At 39.8% G+C, this 18,040-nt stretch overlaps 1 long non-coding RNA gene across 1 annotated transcript in view; it reads left to right on the forward strand.

Annotated features, from left to right (window-relative positions):
* LOC140374464 (uncharacterized) overlaps nt 1-17,495 on the forward strand; it is a 30,744-nt gene extending 13,249 nt beyond the window's left edge. The window contains exons 2-3 of the long non-coding RNA XR_011929092.1: nt 4,408-4,500; nt 17,469-17,495. This is a non-coding gene — a long non-coding RNA (uncharacterized lncRNA). The remainder of the gene's footprint in view (nt 1-4,407; nt 4,501-17,468) is intronic.
* The last annotated feature ends 545 nt before the right edge of the window (nt 17,496-18,040 follow it).

Genomic DNA, 18,040 nt, shown 5'->3' on the forward strand with positions numbered 1-18,040 from the left:
ATTATCCTTGGGAGGCAGTGCAATGCTGTCCTGGCGTCATGCTAATCACCTCCTTATCAGCACTTCCAACTGAGGTCATCCGTCTGAGAGAGCCAGTTAAGCAATCAAGAGCTTCAGAAAAAAGGCATTTGAATAGTTCTTTTGAGTCTGAGTCCACCTCTGTACTGTCTGAAGGTCTTGTTTGAATGTTGGAGATGTTTTCCAGCGAGAGGAGGGCCACAGGTCAGAGCACTGCATAAGTAATAATAGAGAAAGCAGCTTCTTTGTGACTTTGACTTCTTAGTTTTAAATAGGAAAGTCCAGAAATATTGCAACAGAATGAAAAGAAACATAGGAATGATGCTACATATGATGAACTGTGGAATTAATTTAATACAAATGTTGGATTTAAATTATTAATCAATTAGAATTTTTAGAATATTGTCTATTCAAATTGTATGTGTGCGAGTTCTGCCTCAAAACCTGGAGCACAGCCACTTTTCTAATCTTCTAATCTTAAAAAGAAAATGTGTTATTAAACTTTACTAATAAAATAGTAGGTCTGACTATATACTTATTTTACAGGTTAATTTTGACGATTTTCTTTGAAGAATTAAATTATGTGCCAGATAATCGTTGTTTAAACTTCTGCCATAATCAAACAGCCTTAATACTCTGTTTGATAAAAACTTTAGTAGATGTGTTGTAGATGTGTTTTTTCTTTTCATTCTTGTTACAACCTGGTCCGTTTGAGACAGGCATAAAAAGAACACCAACTTGTAATTGTCTCACTTGTGGCTTCAGTTATTTAACACTGTTCTCTTGCAAATAAAATAACATTGGCATTTAGTAGCAATAAAGAACTCACTTAATAAAGATCTTAGGGCCATGACTTTATTTACATCGCAGTACATTCACTCCATCGGTCAATGACTTGTGTTACAGTGTGTGTTCCGTGATTAGCGCTGTCTGTGGCTGCTTGTCTGACGGGTTTGATTTGTCCAACAGGGCGGCTGTGTGTCAGGCAGCCTCCACGTCCGGACTGGAGAACATGAGTGAAGGAGCGGATAATTGATAGTGACAAGGCGCTCCCAAGCCTTAATTGCTGCTGGTGAATTAGATTACCTTTTCAAAGTGCCTTCATTAGCAGAGGGAGAGCCATACCAATGGTCCCCCTGATTGGCCTCATATTGTTTTGTGGTGAACCTGAGCGAGCAGGGCGCAGAGTGTTTGTGAGATTGTGTTTGTTTTGGTTGTATGTTGATTAATATGGTTCTCACTGTGTGCGTCTTTGCTGTTGGCCCTGTGTGAAATTGACATAATTGACATCATCATACAGTAGACTCCTACTATGGGATGCTGCATGATAACATGATATTTACAACTGAATGCGTACTGTACATATATAGTTGGTGCACTTTTTGACATAACATTCTGGCCGTATGGCAGCTATAAAATTATATGTTGCAATAACTCAACAAACTCAATGCAAAGTATATTTTGACATCATCATTGTTCCTCTGTTGCCTGTCCTGTCCCTGGCCTCAGGCTTTTTATAGATATTGACAACTCAGATGTTCTGATTCAGTCATCTAGCAATCACAACTATTGGCTAGATGTTTACTCTTGCCAAAGTTTTGTTGTGAGAAAAGTAACTTGTTAAATTATACCCAATATAAAATTTTTTAGTGAGATGGAGTGGTAGACCTTAAACGTGACTAAAATGTGCATTAGTTTAGTCATTTATCAGCAAGTAAATGAACCAGTCGAGGGGGTGAAGTCCATATTACCACAAATCTGCAGTGTTACTTTATGATGCCAATGATGCATATATTAATTAAGCTGACCACCCAGCATAGACCGAAGCGTGTGTAGCGTCCCTCGCCATCACTGGATGTTGAAGAGGCTTATTTGATATTAAATCTTACTGCCTGTTTGGGTCTCAGTGGTCACAAAACACAACACATATGTGAGAGTATCTCACATATATTTTTAATCAAACATGTTTGGTTAATCTCTGATTGACCATGACAAGAAAACATCTTTGAGCCTTCATATGCTGTCAACTTAAAATACATGTACTGCATTCTCTAAATTGTGTTTTAATTCAATCAGTTTGTGCAGTTCTAAATTAAGTAAGTCCAATTGCATCACCTGACTTTATTTCTTCAATTTGAGCATTGTGTATAGGGATGCCCCAATATATCGACTAAATATCGGTATTGGCCGATATTCACATCATTGAATAATGTCGGTATCAGTAAAAGCACCGATATCACTCTGCCGATATTATGCTCCGGTAATGAATGAGTTTACTCTTCAGTCTCTTCGGAGAAACAGGGAGAAAGCAACAGCTCCAGTATTATATGTACTGTTCTGGTTCTATACATTTAATCTTTATCATAGAACAAAAAACTTCTAAAAAGGAATTAATTTACAGCAATATTTATTTGTTCAAAATATTAAGTGGTTAAAATAAAAAATACGAGTCTTAAAAATAACCAAACTAGGCATAGAAAATGTTGGCCTAATATTGATTTTCAAAAAGTGTTTTCCATAACATCGGTATCGGCCTAAAATTCGCTTATCGGTGCATCACTGATTGTGAAGTATCTGCTGTTGGTTTCCAGCCATCAACAGATAACTGACGATCTACTATACAAACTCATTTGTCTGTGTTTGGAACTGTACATTCTAATTATTAATATGAATTATTATTAATTAAACAATGCTAACCAATGACATCACATTTGTCAGCTAGATTTGAGGGGTCATAAAATTCAAGCTTGTGAGAAAGCTTACGAACAGTATGAGATTATCTGTTTATGCAGGTGCTAAACAACCTTCAAACTAAACTATTGGGTCCACTCTTTCCCTGCAGCAACATTTTCTGTACCAATCCTTCATTTTTCATTTACATATTTGTCCCCAGTCTCTCCCTGTCACTGCTTTCCCTCCTCCTCCTCTTCCTCAAAAAAAATAAAAAAAAACATCCTTGCCTCTTGCTTCATCCCATATCCCAGCCTGCCACAGCCCCCTGCAGAGTTAAATGGAGTGTGCCTTCATCTGGGGAGTTGTGTGCGCTTGGCTCGGCTCAGCTCTAAACTTACTGTGTGATTATTGTCAGAGCGAGACTTCTCCTCCAGGAGGTCTGACGCTGATGGGGCCGTGTCACAGAGTACAGCCGGCCCCAGAGCCACGGACGCATGGCCAAAATCTGCAGCCAAAAGAGGAGAGGGGGAGAATTACAGCTGCCAATAAGGAAAATATATAAGAAGAATCTCTAAACCGTGTTAAGATCTTGTATATAGATTGCTCACTGTTATTTTTTATTTCCTTTTTGACAAAGCACAGTCCATCAACATAACAGATACATTTTTAAACCAGGTCTAAACTAGTCAGTCCTAGAAGTGGTCCATGGTGGAAAAAGTAGTTCCCATGGCTAACTTAACGTCAACACCGCGGTTTAAATTCTACATTAATTACAAAACAGGACTAAACTATATCGAAGGTGGGACTTAATATTGGATAAATGTATTACTGGCACAAAATCATAATAATACAATTTGAATTGGACCACTATTGACCCAATGGACAGTGACCGTGATTCATATGGTCAAGATATGAATGTAGCAAAATTTAATATAGAGATAACATTATATTTTTAAATAGAGCGTGTACCTTTTTTATGAGTGTAGTACAAGAAAGAACAGGAGGGACAGGTGGAATGGGGGAAGCAGAAAGACAAAAAGACCGGAATTAGAGTGAGAATTTTCAAGCGAGTGATGTGCTCTGTGATTGTTTTTCCTCCCTCTCTCTCTGCCTTGCTCTAAACGGTCGGGATGTGGCCTGTATCTGCCGGCAAGAAGGAACTCAATTTGGGACAATTTACTCGGCAGTCTCAGCCCTGATGCACCTCAGGGACAGAGAATAGAGAGAATGAAAGTGAAGGGAGATAGAATCAGCACGGCGCACACACACACACACACACACACACGCGTGAACACACAAACCCACCACCGCCGCTGCTGCACTGTGCATCTAACACACAATTGCCGCCGAGTAGATTTCACTTAGTTAGTTCTAACTCTCCCAGGCGGTCAATACGATCGAGTTTATAAGGCTTGGAAATGAAAAGCCCAGGATAAGGTTAGATAAAGTGTGAGCTATTTGATTTTGGTCTTGCTCGTAGAAAAACCAGCAGAAGGTGAATGGCTGTAGGGAATTCTGTGAAATAATGTTGTGTAAGAGGTCATGTAGGTGATTAAGGTTGAATAAGGTAGCGATTTGACCCACTGTATCCATAGTGATTTAATGAAACCATTTTTATATTCAGAAATGGAAATAAACAACTATACTTTTAGCTTTATTTTTTATTCACTTAAAGTGAATTTCATATTATGACCTACGTTTTGTTTACATGTCTAGGTTGGCAGCCTGGGTAAGAAGTACCCACTACAAGACAGCAGGGGGCACCCTCACAGAGCCACCTTGTGAAAGGGTCTTGCAGAAACAGCAGGGGTAAGTGCACTAATATCAAATTAGCTTTACTTTTTAGTTCACATTAAGAGAGAGGAGATATTGTGGGTGTGTGAACAAAGTCAACATGCAGGTTCCCCAAAGATGCCACCTTATTTTGGCCTTACTAGTGTGTTTGTGTAACTCAGCGGGAAATGGATTTGTAACTACAGCAAATCAGAGTGTTCAGCTCCTTAGACGTGACTGTGTGATACATCTAACACGGCCACGTCAAAGTAAATCACACTCCACCATTGGTTCTGATTTTACACAGCATGTATATGCAAATGGAGCTTCATTTGGCTGGTGTTGCTGTTTTAATCAGGGTCTAGTGCTGATTAGCGACAAGTAAAAAAGAGGACGAGAGCCGTGTGGTGAGGAATGGCACAAAGTTGTTTACCTTGTCTGTTCCACCCGATATCACTGGATGCACCCGCCCTCATCACCTCTGAAAACTCCTGGTGCATTGGACTGCACAGTGTGGCCTCAAAGCCGGACTCGTGTTGTCATGGCAACTGTCGCCCTCAGTGACACCCCATGACAGGTTGGGGTGAGGGAGGAGGGTCTAGTCTGGGGAGGAAGGGTCAGAGCTATGCCCCTGTCCTCTCTGGGACGTACAAGAGCCTTAGACGTGCTTCAGAGAGCTCATACAAAACACTTAAAGCCACAGTAGCAAAGGTGTGGAAAGAATACATAATATTACAATAAAAAAATAATCGTAATTTCATCCTTGTGACAATAGATACCAAAAACATAGCTGTTTGATTAACTGATGAACTGACTGATTAAATGATCATCTGTGCTTCCAAAATGAGGGGGGATGAAGCTCATCGCAGACCTTTGGTCAACCATGAATAGTGATAGTCAAAATTTTAATTGTAATTGTAAGCCAAACAAAATATATGATTTATTTATTTTCAGGTTACTCAGATACATGTAACAGAGTGAAATTAATGTATTTCCCCTCTGCCCAGTAGTGTGTAAATGAGTAAAAGTGGAGGAGTGGAAAATTTGAAAGTTTGTGATTAAGAGTTATCATCTGAATCAGTGTGCGTGTGATTAATTGAAGTAATTTATGAGTAATCTCCAGTGATTTCATGTATGCTCCATGATTTCAAAGTGTGACTTTAATTACTTTTTTCCTCTGTAACTTTATGGGAAAATAAATTTGTTAAATCAGAATAGCTCACATTGTGCAATGAGTCTTAAATTTAATGGATTGAACAAATAATATTATGGGATAATGAACAATTGCTTGCAGGCATCCCTTTAGCTAGTCTCTCTCTGTCTTGGACTTAAACCACTTAGAATAATAGAATGACTTTAAATGCATGCATTTGTTACTGATAAAAGGCCGTTTGGTTTACGGAAAGTATATTTACTGTGGGTTATGTGTTGCCAAACACAATTACAGAGTGTCAGCTCAACACAAGCTGGCCCGCTGCCAAAGCTGTGCTCTCTCTCCTCCCACCTCTGACCAGGCCTGTGTCTATAGAAACCTGCTCACCCACCCTTTGCTTTTCATGCAGGTGGGTTACAGTCCAGGGCTCATTAATTGAAGCAACATGCAAGCTATACTTAGCTGGGAGCTTTGTGGTTACACATACATATTCATCTTACATACTACTCCACATCAAATCTACATTTTTGATTGAGCACAGCCAAAATACTGTAGACCTTATAGGCTTTATTTATTCATTTATCTGGAATAGTCTGAAAATTGCACATCTGCGGAAATAACATTGCATTTCAGTTACCTTCTAACCAAATCAAAAATCGCTCGAGGCGCAGCAAATGTAGTAAAGAAGATGTGAGGCAAATGAAGTTACAAAGAAATGCAAAGCTACTAAAACTCATCTGGGAATTTATTTATGCAACACACACGTTGACTTCAGCTTTGCTTTCTTCATTCTGTAAGCTTTAAGTGCCATGGACAGTTCCTTGTATAAAAATATATACCGGTATACTTCTCTCTAAAATGTTCCATTAATTTGTCGCTGCAAAAATAGCATAATAACTACAGTAAATAAGGAAAATACCGAAGACAAGTGGTTAATCACAAGGATAAGAAGGGCTTTTGGATGAGTAACAGGAGAGGGAGAAGGAGTTAGACTGGTTAGATTTTTGGGAGATCTTTTTAGAGATAAAGTCAGAGAAATGCGATTGAGATGACCTAGACAGAATAAGAGTGTGAGAAGTACATAAAGAGAAGCTGCTACGGTTAAACCTGGCAGAAGGAGGACATAGGAAAGATATAAATAAATATAATAAATGCCCTATAATGTACTATGCAAAATGATGACGTTGCCATTGTCTTCATTTGGGACAAAATATTATTGTAAGAATTCAAGTTATAGATTTGTGTTAAATACTGCATAAATCACAACAGGCATAGAGAGTGTGCTATTGCCAATGCCCCCGAATGAGTGTTGCAGCAGCTGCTATAGCTCATATAAAATGCTGGCTTGATTACAACAGTCCACGGGAGAGCTGCTCTGAGCCTGTTCTATAAGCCTATCATTTACACTGAGAGAATGTAAGTCCTGGTGGTCTCTCAGTGGAGGCTTTGGCACCATGTAATCCAGCCCATGCAGCTCTCCGTCAGCCCAGCCACAATCAGCTGCCGTAGTATTAATCACACAGCTAATGACATAATTAACCAGGCTGCGCTAAAACAGAAACATAAAGAAAGGAAAGCTCTAAGGCAAACACGTAATGGATACATCATAACAGAAACACGTGTGATTAAATACACAAATAATAGGGATTCATGAGAAGATGGCCCAATAACAAACATAACATAGTGTTGATCTATTTATATCCAGAAATGCAGAACTTTTCAAACTTAGATTACTCTATAGAAGTAACATTTTGTAAATATTAATGACAGATTTTTTTTTTTTCTCATTTAATTACATAAAATGACAGCTATATACTGTAAGCGTTGGGCAAGTTAATATGAAATTGTAATACTTTATACAGTACTAAAAATGTAATATATTGGTATTACAATATTCCCAAAATGTAACTGGGTTACATTGCTCGTATTGCCTTTGTCGTTCGACAAATTTGTAAGTGTGTAAGTGACAATGTATTTTCTAATTGCCATTGTTTGTCTTCTGTATTTTATGAAATTGTCCATGTTTCATCGGATTAAGACCGTCTAGACTTCATATAATTACAGTATATTCATATGTATTTACATAGTCATATGTAATCAACTTTCACTTGCTCTTTGATACAAGCATTTGACATATTTAGTGCCAAAACAGTTACAGTTATACATTCATAAAACTGGAGGTACACAGTAGGCAGGCTTATAATATATGAGCTGCTCAGATAACGCAATTCCTTGTGACATTACAGCCGCTTGGCGCACCCTATGAAGAAAACTACAACGAACACAAGAAACATTTTTGTTCTCTTCTAGGACACTGAGTCACATGAGTTAGTTAGGATCAGCCAGTCTAAGTTTAGCCTGGTTTGCCCGTCTCATCACTGCGCAATGAACAGTTCACTGATGCATGTGCGCTATTGTGATGAGAGAGGGGGGGAAAGGCATGGCCACTGGACTTGACATGGAGCCACAAGTTGTTAAGGTAGGACTGTTAACCATAATTTGTCAGTAGGATGTGGGACAGGAATCATAGAGAGCACAGTGAGGAGCAAAGTGGCAGAAGTCCTGGAGCGAGTTGAAATGACGACTCACGCTCCTTAGATGGCACGAGCCTGTAATATGTCCGTAATATAATGCCCTTGTAACTCGTGTTATTCAGATTGTAACAAGTTATACATTGCCCATTTCCAACTCAGAAATGCGTTATATTACTGCGTTGCTGAAAAATGCAATATATTACTGTAAATCCTTACTTTTGTCGTGCATTACCACAGACACTGCCCCTGACTTACAGATTCATACGTAAAACGTGAAAAACAGAATTAGTATTGATTCTATTTTTCACATTTTAAGTCGGTAAAAATCACCACAACCGCTGCCCTGTTTCTCCAGGTCAGCATTAGGTCTCCCAGGATCTAGCCAAACAACAACGTGAACGAAGGAGTTGGAGACAGACGATAGACCATTTCTGACACTGTTGTACATTTCAGGTCTGAGCTCTCTTCTTTGTTGTTGATTTCGACATTTCGGTTGGCGCCTCCTCTTGGAAACCAACAGGATCATCTGTGTTGTCAGAGCACTCAATCCGATTAGTTGTCTCATTGGGCCTGTTTGCAGACTTCTCTTCTCACAGTTTTAGTTCCTCCAGACAATGGTCCCCTTTGTCACTGCGGCCTGTGATTTACTTGATTGATCAACATCCAAACTGGACATGTCAATGACCACAGGTCCTGGGTTTCTCCTGATGGTTAACTTGCACTGTGTTACCCTCACAATATCTTTAATGGTATTGGAGATGTTGCCCTCAACCTGGTGATTTATCTCCATATCACAGGTGCCACATGGGTGCTCTGCTTCTTGGGACAGCTTATTGGTGTGGTGTGGTACATTGAAGATGATCTTTGCAGACATCACTTTATGTTGAGACTCCTGCAGAGGATTTTCATGATCAGCACACTCATATTCCCTGGATGAGTGGAGTGAGTCACATTGATTTTGGGTTGTCATCTTTCCATCATCTTTAGAGGCTTGTTCCTGGAGGCTACTGGGGTTGTTGTTGATCATGGTCATCATGTCTCGCTCCCAGTTTACATAGTCACTTTGGTCCTCCTACAGATACTCCAGTGTGATAAATAGATGATACAAGGCTATATCTTCCTATAATCCAGATTTAAAAGGCATTCACACAGACTCAGAAAGGTCAGCCTGTCTCTGAGTTCAGGGTTATGGAATTATGTATGGATAGGACATGATTAGTTGATCTAAATGTAAACCTTGCAGTGGAGGCTGGATGTTGAGTGGCTTCAACCCTGTTTCACCTTTGAACTCTCCCTGAGTCTTTTTTGGAGGAAAACCAAGTGTGTGCGTCAGTGATGGTCTTCTGGTTTTCATATGGTCTGTCAGTGAAGTGTACCCAGGTACAGACTGACGAGAACACAGCTGAGAGACCACATGTCTATAGCCTCAGAGAGAGCCATGGCCCAGGCTGATCTCTGGAGCATTAGGCTCTTGGTTGTATCTGTATTCCCTGTTTCAGCTCTGACTGTAGGTGGAATCAGTTTGACCTTGAAAGGGTAATATGTTTTATTGAAAAACATTACGTTGTCAAGTTCAGTGCTCTCCCCATAATCTTTTAAAGGATGGTTAATATGCCATCCAAGGATGGTTTAATGTACCTTCATTATTTCAAAAGGTACATTCACCCTAAACATACTATTACATCATGGTGTATAGGCCTATCCACCATGAAGAGATTTGAATATTATATAATATTGATATTATATGATATAATAATATTTAGTGAATATATTTATTTGCTCCAAGAGCTGTGTCTGTGTGTGTCTGAGCTGTGTGTGTTTTTTTTAATCGTTGTGGGGTTTATTTTGGTTCTTCTTCCAGGTAGTGTAGGCACGTCACTAGAGCGTAATCTCTGATTGGTTGGCACGAAAAAATTAAGCTTTTCCAACTTTTCTGCGTCAGCTGCTCTGGGCGATCTGACCGCGCTCGACGCACGTCCAAAGCGTCCGATGCTCGAACGCCCTTGACGCGCCGCATCCAACGCTCACCACGCAGGATTTGCACTGCAAAAACTCCAAACTCCAAACGCAAAATCGCTCCAAAACGTGCTGGACACCCAAGACGCATCCACATAGACTTGTGTAAACTGGACGCTTTGACACGGCGGTAGACCCATAAATAAAAGTTGATTGATTGATTGATTGATTATATTAAGTAGTATTTTAATGCTACATAGAACATGGGTTGAAGTTGGATTTTAGGGATGGTTTATTTCCCCCCCATGTCAAATCGGGCTATTTTGATTTATCTTGTTGTGGATGGCATCCCTTGTATGTACTAGCAAGACCCCTGAAGTTGTGTGGTATGTGTGGACCACACCAACTGTTTGTGGCCATTAAAAGGTCACTAGTTGCTGTGATGAGTGATTAGTCTTTTCTCACTCAGCTTTAAGGTTAACCATTTAGCCAACAGGTATTTTAGCTAGATGTCCAACATTTCAAAAGTCAGATACATATGATTGTTCTGAACAAAAGAGTCAATACATTTGACAATGGGGTTCTTGTCAGGATCGAGCAGTCTCACAAGGTGGATCACGCATACCTCTCTCTTGAATGCCTCCTCGTTGGGTGTTCTTTCATATGTCCTCGGATGGTTCCTGGGGGGCCTCTGGAATGTAATGTTGTTTTTTATGGTTATTATGTCTCCTTCCCAGTTTGTATAATAACTTTCTTCTTCCGGTTATTCCAACGTAATAAATGGATGACGCAAGGCTACACCTGGATTTAACCTCTTTCTATAATCTATATTCAAAAGAGATTCACAAAGACTGTGAATTCAGGATACTGGATTGTCTATGTGTAGAATCTTATCATTCTATCTAGACTGAAACTACATAACGGACCTTAGCCTGAGGACCTCAAGTGGGAGCCCACTCATCATGAAGGCCCACTGGGGGATGTAAAGCCAAGCTTCCAACGCAGATGATGGTGCAGTTTTACACGACCATCATCAAGTCCATCCTCACCTTCTCCATCACCGTGTGGTACGCTGGAGCCACAGCCAGAGACAAACAGAGACTACATTGTGCGCTCTGCTGAGAAGGGATTGGCTGCAGGCTTCTATCGCTGCAGGACTTGTATGTCTCCAAAAGTCCGGGACGACCGACCCTTCTGACCCTGGACATGGACTATTTGAGCCACTCCCCTCAGGCAGGAGGCTACGGTCCATTCGGACCAGAACCTTCCGCCACGAGACAGTTTCTTTCCTGCTGCCTTTGGATACTTAACTCCTGCCACTTTAACAATGATTTAAACCAAAAACTATTCATTGCACTGTCCACTTTTTGCATTATTTCTGACCATCTGTACATTTTGTGTATATACGGTACTCAGACCAAGTCTATGTTTTAAGTAAATTCTTAATTTTATGCTCGCCTGATATATTTTGCTATTGTTATTATTATTATTATTCATTGTTGTATGTCGCACCTTACCGCTGAAGCAAGTTTTGACCTTGTGAATTTTGTTCAGTGACAATTCATCTGATTCTGATTCCGATATGTAAAGTATGAGAACTACTCAAAAAAGTTCTATTAAAAAGTTACTCTAGTAACGTCCTGCCTCTGGGTCCAGGGCTGCTTTTGAAATGGTTAGCTTGACACCACAGAAAAGTAGCTTACCACCACAGGGTTTGGAGAGATAGAAGGCATCTTTTTAACGTGCCTTTTAAAATAGAGAGACGGTCATCATTAAAATAAATAAATAATGTGTTTCTTACAATTTGTATTACCGGTAAATGTGAACATCGTGTTGGGGAACCAAATATTAAATTAGATTTGAGATGTATATACTTATAAAATGCATCATGGAGAATAACGTTTGCCAGAAGCAACACTAATTTATTAATAACATGCATTTCAATTAATCTTGCGGCCTAAATTGAATATGATGTTCTATGTTAAGATAATAAATCGGTGATTGTGTGACCCTACTTCAAACATACACTCTTTTTAACATATTGCTGTTCTCTCTGGTCTCCTGATGTTTCTCTTTGTTTACTCTAGACAACTCCTGTAATTGCTGCTTCTTCTAACTGTCCTAACTGTGGAAACTCTTTCTCACACATCCACCTCTCTGAATGAACTCTATAGTGACCTTTTACCAAATGTCTCAGTTACAAACCCCCTGCCAGCAGCCTGACATACACAACACTCCCCTCTGCTGCACTGACCTCACACACCATTGGTCAGAGTGTGTTCTATTCTTTAGGTTTTTTAGACACCTGTGTCAGTTAATTGTTTTGTTTATTTTTTTTATAGGAATGTCCAATATGGAGGTGTTTTAGAGCTGATGATATGACAAAAAAGAACAATGCGGTGAAAAAATGAATCTATGTTTTCCTTGTATTGAGAAAAAAAAACACGAAAATATTCATTCATTCTTATTCTGTATTCTAAAATTTACTTTAATCCGTGCCCTTTTAACACAAAAACAAAATGTATTCCTCCAAAGTCTTAAATCTTAACAAGATGCTTTTATTGACATGCTTATGACAATTGGCTATAAACCTCTTGATTAAAAAAAAACTCGAAGATTTAAAATATGCTTAATTGCCCAGCCTTAGTTTGATTTTTCTATGAATTGTATTATCATTATCTCAATAAATGTAATAAATCACTTTTCATCATCCATGATTCCATCAATAAGAAATATGTTGTAATTTGAGAGGAATAAAGAAAATGCTTTGCTTTAACTGTACAACACATTGCTGCATTTTGACATTATTACAAAGTAAAAATAGTACCACCTAAAACAATGTACATGTACACTTTGTGAACAATATTTTGTCAGTCTTGTAGTGTGAGTGAGGCACTAGTATTATCTTTGTTGTGATTGTCTCTATCTAACCTTGACACAGTGATAATGATTGTTTGCGTTTATAGCAGAATCTGTTGTTGGGGTCAGATTAACAAACAGGTGGTGTCTGTAAAGCTTTACTAAGCCAGTTTTACATGCTTAGTGCCATCTTGATCCTACAGATGCTCTTTTCCTCTTCCCTTTCTTTCTCCTTCTATCGGTGTATATCTCTGCACCACCCACTCTCTGAACCCACATGGGATCGAAAAAACATTAGAATTTCCCTCAACGCTTCCTCACCGCCGAGACGTTTGTGTGCTTTTTTCCAACAGTATTTTTCTTCTTTTTTAAAAAACTCCAGTCACATCCGCAATCCCGCGGCCCTATAAGGAGCTTTCACGCTTTTTGGTTTGCTTTAGATGTTTAATACCCCCTCTCTTTTGTGTCAGGGAGCCGGAGAGGCGTTAAGAAGCGCTGATAAACCCCACTTAGATCCCTTCCTGGCCCGTCACCCCGGCCTGCCGGGCCGCTTTAGCTGGGAACTGATCTGTGACGGCCTGCCACTCAAACTGAGCACTTGTGAAGGCTGACACAATGGAGTGAGCAGCACACAGAGGCCCGGGGCTGGGCAGGAGGGGCGGGGCGGGGGGCAGTGGAGAGAGGAGAGACAGGTGCCCTGAGAGAAGGAAAGAGGAGGGGCCACAGTGTATCTCTCTTATCTCTCTCTATTTTAAATTTACTATGCTATTTCCCTTCCTGTATAAGACTCCCCACTGTATCCCGTTATTTATTTATATAGTTTACAATTCTTTCTGCTCATTTTGCTCATCTATTATCTTTTTCTTTTCAGTCCGTGGGCAGGGCCATCTGGCAGCCCTATATGAGCGATGGATGAGGCAGTAGATGAGTGCTGTGGATCAGATAGGGGACAGGGTCCGGGTGGCGGGTTCCTTCATGCGGTGCCACAATAGGTCCATACAGGGCTGAGGCGACGGAGCGTCAGAGAGCCCGCAGCTGTGATTGACAGCCAAAGGCAGGATATGTGCGAGAGGAGGGGGTTAGTCGAGAGGGCACATGACCAGAGCCGCTGCCATCACTTTCCCAGGAGGCTGTGGGTGGGTACCGAAGCCCAAAATGTCAGCGCTGATATCTGAGCAGCTCGCCTCGTATCAGACTGCTGCAGCTGCCTGCCATCCAGCCCATCCACTCATTCATATAGAGACATGGAGCATTGTGTGCTCACAGGAGCAGGGGGCTATGCACCAACGCACCAAAGACTCACACTTTTCAGTTTGTGATTTCTCACCTGCACATTCTTCAATTCTCCACTATAAAGCTATTTAAATGTACATACTATAACTGAGTCTTTCTGCTCTTTAATCTTGTTCAACCTTGCATTATGTCAGATTCGCGATTGTAATGCCAGTTGATGTTTTTTTTTCTAATTGCATTGGTGAATTTAGATTTTAAGCCTTTAATTTGATCAACTTTGTGAAGATTGAAGATTGCTGTGGCTCTTGACTCCATCTAGTGGTAGTCAAATCAGCATTTTCAAGTCTATTTACAGAAAATTGAATAAAGGAACTTAAGGACATACATTTATCAATAAAATAACTGGTATTTTCCTCATCTATGCAGAAGATAGCTGGTTTGATACACGTTTGTACTGCTCATTCAAAAAAGCTTAAGCTGTGTTTTCATTCATATCAGACTTTAGATTTGGTCATTATACATTTTACTCCCCTAAACACTTAATATTTGAACCACTGCGTTATCTCCCTTGGTATTTGTGCGTGTGCAGATGTGTGCTGGAGTCTCCTGCATGTCAGCTCAGGATGATGAATGCGCTGACAGTGGAGGGGTCAGTGTCACAGACAGTACGGTCAATTGCCCCTCGTCCCCTGAGCCTAACCTTGAGCAACACTCTCTAAAGAGTCCCAATGCCATTATAGGCCACGCTCACACACGCTCCCCTGTGAGCGCTGCCATTAGTGGCTGGCAGGCCTGGCTTTGACAGAGAGCGATTAGCTCCCTATCATGTGTATTGATCACTGTGTTGGCTCTTGCTCCAGAGGAGGGGCTGCAGGGGCTTTTACAAGGTACTTGAGGTTTATACACAATGGGGACAGTAAAGCGGTAAAAGATAAAAGGCACAAACAACTTCACTTTTTTTCTGGAATGTTATGGGTATGATACATGGGGGTAAAATGTGAATTTTGCATTTTTAATATGTTTATGTTCCTTATTTTCACACATTATTTACTTGAATTTTTGCATTCACAATTCACAATTTTGATTCACAATATTAGCAAAAATACTGAATATGGGTCTTTTGTTTGATGAACATTCAAATTTAATTCAAAGTGGTTGGCCCATTTGGTTAGTTGAATCGAAGGACTATTTTTGTTCAGATTCAGTTGAACAGAGTATGACACACAGTAGCAATGTCTTCACCACAATAGATCTCTTATAGACTAAACGCAAACTCCAGTACCAGCACTAGAAAATGTAATCTAATTAAAAAGCACGATCAGCCTTTCAGCTCATAAAAGCCCCCAGTCTCAATACTATATATTTTGCACCTCTTCTCTGATTTAAGTGAGTGGACAATAGTGGTATGTGTTTCTGATTATGTCTGATGTGTTGTTTGATTCGGCTGGCCCACCTTTACAAGGATCAGCCTCTTATCAGATCAAAGCAGTCCATGAAAGGAGTGGTGTATGTGGGTTAGCCGTGGTCCTGTGTGTTGGAGAGGACAGAGTAGGTGAGGGTTTTGATGCTTTTAACCTGGGACAACAGGACAGTAAAGGGAAGACTTTTAACTAATTAAGTGAAAAACTTACACTGCTTTTTATTTTTAGTGCTGTAGTAGATAGATTAGTAAGCAGATGGCATTTTAACACCCAATTCGTTAGAGTTTTGACTAGTTTTTGAAATCTATTTGTATATTTTTTTTATCAATAAGAACATTTAAGTTTTGTAATAGATTGCAATATATAACAACTTGTTTGTTTTTGTTGATGAATGTGGCAAGTTTATTTTCAAAGATATATTACTGTATATCCTACTCCAGTTCAGTGAGTTATTTCAATTTCCAAGATTATGGTAAAATGGATGTGCACAGATGAGATTTGGAGAACTTCTTTTTTTTATGTTTTTCTTTTGACTGGGGATGAGAGCGAAAGGAGTACATGCAGTAAACTGTCGGAGCAGGGAATCAAACTCACAACATTGTGGTTGGCTGCAAGTGGAGCCTGTCCTGTGTGCTGCAGCCTTAATCATTCGTCCACTAGGCAGCACGACATGGGGGACTTCTACATAACATTATAGATATTTTTTTAATTCATAATGATCAAATCATGTTTACAATATGTTCGAGCTTCCTGAATGTTGTGATTGTACAATGCAATAATTGTAGTATTAAAGTGCATTGTGCAAGAAAATCATTACAATATAGTTTGGTTTATTGTTTTAGTTGTATTGTTTTGGACCAAGAGTAAATTGAGAGAGTGATTATCCACCAACATCAGGCTTAGATGATGAAATGGTCCACAAGTTACATACATATATTACATATATCTTTGCTAAATGGTACTAAGCCCTGCTTGTGATTTAATATACATATCACCATATAGGATCTGAGAGCATTAGTTTACATCCGACCGTTAATTTTAAAATGCCTGTTGAACACATAGTAGACACGGACCTCATTAGACAGTATTAGCCTAATGTGACAGTAATTACTTGGTTCAGAGCGAGTATCGAACCGCGGAGCTGTGCGTATGTTCAGGATGAATACGCATACCATTACACTGTTGTGGAAAGCTTTATTACACTCCCAGCCAACAGCTTTCTATTAGCACTTGGTGTGATTTTAGCGCCATAAATATCTATAAAACAAAGTGATTCATAGTAATGCACATAGCAGGGGAGAGAAAGGGAATGGCAGCGATACGGCACATCATGTCCGAGGTGAAAAATGTGTAAGGAGCAGGAGTAACATGTAATATATCCCTGAGAAAAGGTGGAGGCCTTGATAATCCGATAGCACAGTGGTAGACCGTAAGCCAAGCACAGCCACAGTAATGAGATGCTAATAATATGCTAAGCTGCCGCCAGTATTCACACTCACAGCTGAGGAGGGGAGACTGGAATTGGGGACTTCCTGATGTCAAAGTTCACAAATAGGCTATAAACGTTATATTCTGTTTTTTTTTCTTTCTTTTTTAAGGGAATTTAAGAGAAATTAAAGCATTGAAAGAATAGTATAGTTTATTAAGTACCGGTACCGGTAGATGTATTGTGGCTGGTTGTGCCTGGGAGGTAATTTGGTGAAAAAAGATAATTAACATGCTGAATTAATTTCTGTTTTAGAATATACTGAGTGGTGATTTTTCGTGCATTTTGGTGTGAACTCAAAGAAAGAAAGAAAAAAAGAAGCATAATTCAAACAGAATTGATTGTTGTGTGTGTGTTTTCAGATCCCAATGGACATAAGCTGCAATGACTAGGAAGAAGAGTGAAGTGGCCAGTCTCCAACAAGTGCCTTGGCCTGCAGCAAAAAGAGTAAGTGGGTGCAAAACTGGGCACTTCGTATTTGGGCTTATCTCGAGTCTATGTCCTCTTCCCGGCTCGTCTTCACTATGAAGGCTGTTCTTCTGACAAGCATAAGTCAGCCGGCTTTGAAGAGCCAAGACAAAGGGAGAGAGGAAGATTATGGAGCAGGACAGGAATAACAGAGGGGCAAAAAGTAAAGAGGGTGTCTGTGTTGAACTAAGACAGATGTCGAGGACTGATGAGACTCTGAGGAGCTCTCACAGGGCAGAACAGGGGAGATACTAACGCCGATGTTTCACTGTGAAACCACATTGACGGATTTAAATGTTTAGATTTCAGATTAGGGGCTTTTAGTTTTCCAGCCAGGTTTCACAACTGCTATTGGGTTTGAAATGTATGTTTTCAAATTGTGATTCAGTTCACAATGCAGATTAAAACCCGACCAGTAGCATTACTTAAAAATAAAACTAAAGTGTTGAAACTAAAGTGTTCAGAC

The sequence above is a fragment of the Eucyclogobius newberryi genome, unplaced genomic scaffold (assembly GCF_026437365.1).
Source record: "Eucyclogobius newberryi isolate DKJ021-1_F unplaced genomic scaffold, fEucNew1.0.hap1 SCAF_3, whole genome shotgun sequence".
Lineage (NCBI taxonomy): Eukaryota > Metazoa > Chordata > Actinopteri > Gobiiformes > Gobiidae > Eucyclogobius > Eucyclogobius newberryi.